The sequence below is a fragment of the Channa argus genome, chromosome 13 (assembly GCF_033026475.1).
Source record: "Channa argus isolate prfri chromosome 13, Channa argus male v1.0, whole genome shotgun sequence".
In the NCBI taxonomy this organism is placed as follows: Eukaryota; Metazoa; Chordata; class Actinopteri; order Anabantiformes; family Channidae; genus Channa; species Channa argus.
In genome coordinates this window covers 2,532,186-2,537,325 of record NC_090209.1, presented here as the reverse complement: position 1 = coordinate 2,537,325, position 5,140 = coordinate 2,532,186, and positions in this window count along the sequence as shown.

Below are 5,140 nucleotides of genomic sequence, written 5' to 3'. Positions count from 1 at the left end.
CTTAAAAGCATTTTCAGGCCAAATGAGCTGATTTCTGCCAATTGCAGCAAAATACTGAAAGGAAAGTGGGTTTGCCTTCATATTTGACCCAGAACAACTCAGTTCAGCATGGAAATATCATTGCAACAGCTTTTATTTAGCTAGAAATCAAGAGTGTAAGTTTTTATGCGCTTAAAAGCATTTTCAGGCCGAATGAGCAAATATGCTTGTTTCTGCCAATTGCAGCAAAATACTGAAAGGAAAGTGGGTTTGCCTTCATATTCGACCCAGATTAACTCAGTTCAGCATGGAAATATCATTGCAACAGCTTTTATTTAGCCAGAAATCAAGAGTGTACGTTTTTATGCGCTTAAAAGCATTTTCAGGCTGAATGAGCAAATATGCTTGTTTCTGCCAATTGCAGCAAAATACTGAAAGGAAAGTGGGTTTGCCTTCATATTTGACCCAGAACAACTCAGTTCAGCATGGAAATATCATTGCAACAGCTTTTATTTAGCCAGAAATCAAGAGTGTAAGTTTTTATGCGCTTAAAAGCATTTTCAGGCCGAATGAGCAAATATGCTTGTTTCTGCCAATTGCAGCAAAATACTGAAAGGAAAGTGGGTTTGCCTTCATATTCGACCCAGAACAAATCAGTTCAGCATGGAAATATCATTGCAACAGCTTTTATTTAGCCAGAAATCAAGAGTGTAAGTTTTTATGTGCTTAAAAGCATTTTCAGGCCGAATGAGCAAATATGCTTGTTTCTGCCAATTGCAGCAAAATACTGAAAGGAAAGTGGGTTTGCCTTCATATTTGACCCAGAACAACTCAGTTCAGCATGGAAATATCATTGCAACAGCTTTTATTTAGCCAGAAATCAAGAGAGTAAGTTTTTATGCGCTTAAAAGTATTTTCAGGCCGAATGAGCAAATATGCTTGTTTCTGCCAATTGCAGCAAAATACTGAAAGGAAAGTGGGTTTGCCTTCATATTTGACCCAGAACAACTCAGTTCAGCATGGAAATATCCTTGCAACAGCTTTTATTTAGCCAGAAATCCAGAGTGTAAGTTTTTATGCGCTTAAAAGCATTTTCAGGCCGAATGATCAAATATGCTTGTTTCTGCCAATTGCAGTAAAATACTGAAAGGAAAGTGGGTTTGCCTTCATATTTGACCCAGAACAACTCAGTTCAGCATGGAAATATCATTGCAACAGCTTTTATTTAGCCAGAAATCAAGAGTGTAAGTTTTTATTCGCTTAAAAGCATTTTCAGGCCGAATGAGCTTGTTTCTGCCAATTGCAGCAAAATACTGAAAGGAAAGTGGGTTTGCCTTCATATTTGACCCAGAACAACTCAGTTCAGCATGGAAATATCATTGCAACAGCTTTTATTTAGCCAGAAATCAAGAGTGTAAGTTTTTATGCGCTTAAAAGCATTTTCAGGCCAAATGAGCTGATTTCTGCCAATTGCAGCAAAATACTGAAAGGAAAAAGTGGGATTGCCTTCATATTTGATCCAGAACAACTCAGTTCACCATGGAAATATCATTGCAACAGCTTTTATTTAGCCAGAAATCAAGAGTGTAAGTTTTTATGCACTTAAAAGCATTTTCAGGCCGAATGAGCAAATATGCTTGTTTCTGCCAATTGCAGCAAAATACTGAAAGGAAAGTGGGTTTGCCTTCATATTTGACCCAGAACAACTCAGTTCAGCATGGAAATATCATTGCAACAGCTTTTATTTAGCCAGAAATCAAGAGTGTAAGTTTTTATGCGCTTAAAAGCATTTTCAGGCCGAATGAGCAAATATGCTTGTTTCTGCCAATTGCAGCAAAATACTGAAAGGAAAGTGGGTTTGCCTTCATATTTGACCCAGAACAACTCAGTTCAGCATGGAAATATCATTGCAACAGCTTTTATTTAGCCAGAAATCAAGAGTGTAAGTTTTTATGCGCTTAAAAGCATTTTCAGGCCGAATGAGCTGATTTCTGCCAATTGCAGCAAAATACTGAAAGGAAAGTGGGTTTGCCTTCATATTTGACCCAGAACAACTCAGTTCAGCATGGAAATATCATTGCAACAGCTTTTATTTAGCCAGAAATCAAGAGTGTAAGTTTTTATGCGCTTAAAAGCATTGTCAGGCCAAATGAGCTGATTTCTGCCAATTGCAGCAAAATACTGAAAGGAAAGTGGGTTTGCCTTCATATTTGACCCAGAACAACTCAGTTCAGCATGGAAATATCATTGCAACAGCTTTTATTTAGCCAGAAATCAAGAGTGTAAGTTTTTATGCGCTTAAAAGCATTTTCAGGCCGAATGAGCAAATATGCTTGTTTCTGCCAATTGCAGCAAAATACTGAAAGGAAAGTGGGTTTGCCTTCATATTTGACCCAGAACAACTCAGTTCAGCATGGAAATATCATTGCAACAGCTTTTATTTAGCCAGAAATCAAGAGTGTAAGTTTTTATGCGCTTAAAAGCATTTTCAGGCCGAATGAGCAAATATGCTTGTTTCTGCCAATTGCAGCAAAATACTGAAAGGAAAGTGGGTTTGCCTTCATATTTGACCCAGAACAACTCAGTTCAGCATGGAAATATCATTGCAACAGCTTTTATTTAGCCAGAAATCAAGAGTGTAAGTTTTTATGCGCTTAAAAGCATTTTCAGGCCGAATGAGCAAATATGCTTGTTTCTGCCAATTGCAGCAAAATACTGAAAGGAAAGTGGGTTTGCCTTCATATTTGACCCAGAACAACTCAGTTCAGCATGGAAATATCATTGCAACAGCTTTTATTTAGCCAGAAATCAAGAGAGTAAGTTTTTATGCGCTTAAAAGCATTTTCAGGCCGAATGAGCAAATATGCTTGTTTCTGCCAATTGCAGCAAAATACTGAAAGGAAAGTGGGTTTGCCTTCATATTTGACCCAGAACAACTCAGTTCAGCATGGAAATATCATTGCAACAGCTTTTATTTAGCCAGAAATCAAGAGTGTAAGTTTTTATGCGCTTAAAAGCATTTTCAGGCCGAATGAGCAAATATGCTTGTTTCTGCCAATTGCAGCAAAATACTGAAAGGAAAGTGGGTTTGCCTTCATATTTGACCCAGAACAACTCAGTTCAGCATGGAAATATCATTGCAACAGCTTTTATTTAGCCAGAAATCAAGAGTGTAAGTTTTTATGCGCTTAAAAGCATTTTCAGGCCAAATGAGCTGATTTCTGCCAATTGCAGCAAAATACTGAAAGGAAAGTGGGTTTGCCTTCATATTTGACCCAGAACAACTCAGTTCAGCATGGAAATATCATTGCAACAGCTTTTATTTAGCCAGAAATCAAGAGTGTAAGTTTTTATGCGCTTAAAAGCATTTTCAGGCCGAATGAGCAAATATGCTTGTTTCTGCCAATTGCAGCAAAATACTGAAAGGAAAGTGGGTTTGCCTTCATATTTGACCCAGAACAACTCAGTTCAGCATGGAAATATCATTGCAACAGCTTTTATTTAGCCAGAAATCAAGAGTGTAAGTTTTTATGCGCTTAAAAGCATTTTCAGGCCGAATGAGCAAATATGCTTGTTTCTGCCAATTGCAGCAAAATACTGAAAAGAAAATTGGGTTTGCCTTCATATTCGACCCAGAACAAATCAGTTCAGCATGGAAATATCATTGCAACAGCTTTTATTTAGCCAGAAATCAAGAGAGTAAGTTTTTATGCGCTTAAAAGCATTTTCAGGCCGAATGAGCAAATATGCTTGTTTCTGCCAATTGCAGCAAAATACTGAAAGGAAAGTGGGTTTGCCTTCATATTTGACCCAGAACAACTCAGTTCAGCATGGAAATATCATTGCAACAGCTTTTATTTAGCCAGAAATCAAGAGTGTAAGTTTTTATGCGCTTAAAAGCATTTTCAGGCCGAATGAGCAAATATGCTTGTTTCTGCCAATTGCAGCAAAATACTGAAAGGAAAGTTGGTTTGCCTTCATATTTGACCCAGAACAACTCAGTTCAGCATGGAAATATCATTGCAACAGCTTTTATTTAGCCAGAAATCAAGAGTGTAAGTTTTTATGCGCTTAAAAGCATTTTCAGGCCGAATGAGCAAATATGCTTGTTTCTGCCAATTGCAGCAAAATACTGAAAGGAAAGTGGGTTTGCCTTCATATTCGACCCAGATTAACTCAGTTCAGCATGGAAATATCATTGCAACAGCTTTTATTTAGCCAGAAATCAAGAGTGTACGTTTTTATGCGCTTAAAAGCATTTTCAGGCTAAATGAGCAAATATGCTTGTTTCTGCCAATTGCAGCAAAATACTGAAAGGAAAGTGGGTTTGCCTTCATATTTGACCCAGAACAACTCAGTTCAGCATGGAAATATCATTGCAACAGCTTTTATTTAGCCAGAAATCAAGAGTGTAAGTTTTTATGCGCTTAAAAGCATTTTCAGGCCGAATGAGCAAATATGCTTGTTTCTACCAATTGCAGCAAAATACTGAAAGGAAAGTGGGTTTGCCTTCATATTTGACCCAGAACAACTCAGTTCAGCATGGAAATATCATTGCAACAGCTTTTATTTAGCCAGAAATCAAGAGTGTAAGTTTTTATGCGCTTAAAAGCATTTTCAGGCCGAATGAGCAAATATGCTTGTTTCTGCCAATTGCAGCAAAATACTGAAAGGAAAGTGGGTTTGCCTTCATATTTGACCCAGAACAACTCAGTTCAGCATGGAAATATCATTGCAACAGCTTTTATTTAGCCAGAAATCAAGAGTGTAAGTTTTTATGCGCTTAAAAGCATTTTCATGTCGAATGAGCAAATATGCTTGTTTCTGCCAATTGCAGCAAAATACTGAAAGGAAAAAGTGGGTTTGCCTTCATATTTGACCCAGAACAACTCAGTTCAGCATGGAAATATCATTGCAACAGCTTTTATTTAGCCAGAAATCAAGAGTGTAAGTTTTTATGCGCTTAAAAGTATTTTCAGGCCGAATGAGCAAATATGCTTGTTTCTGCCAATTGCAGCAAAATACTGAAAGGAAAGTGGGTTTGCCTTCATATTTGACCCAGAACAACTCAGTTCAGCATGGAAATATCATTGCAACAGCTGTTATTTTGCCAGAAATCAAGAGTGTAAGTTTTTATGCGCTTAAAAGCATTTTCAGGCCG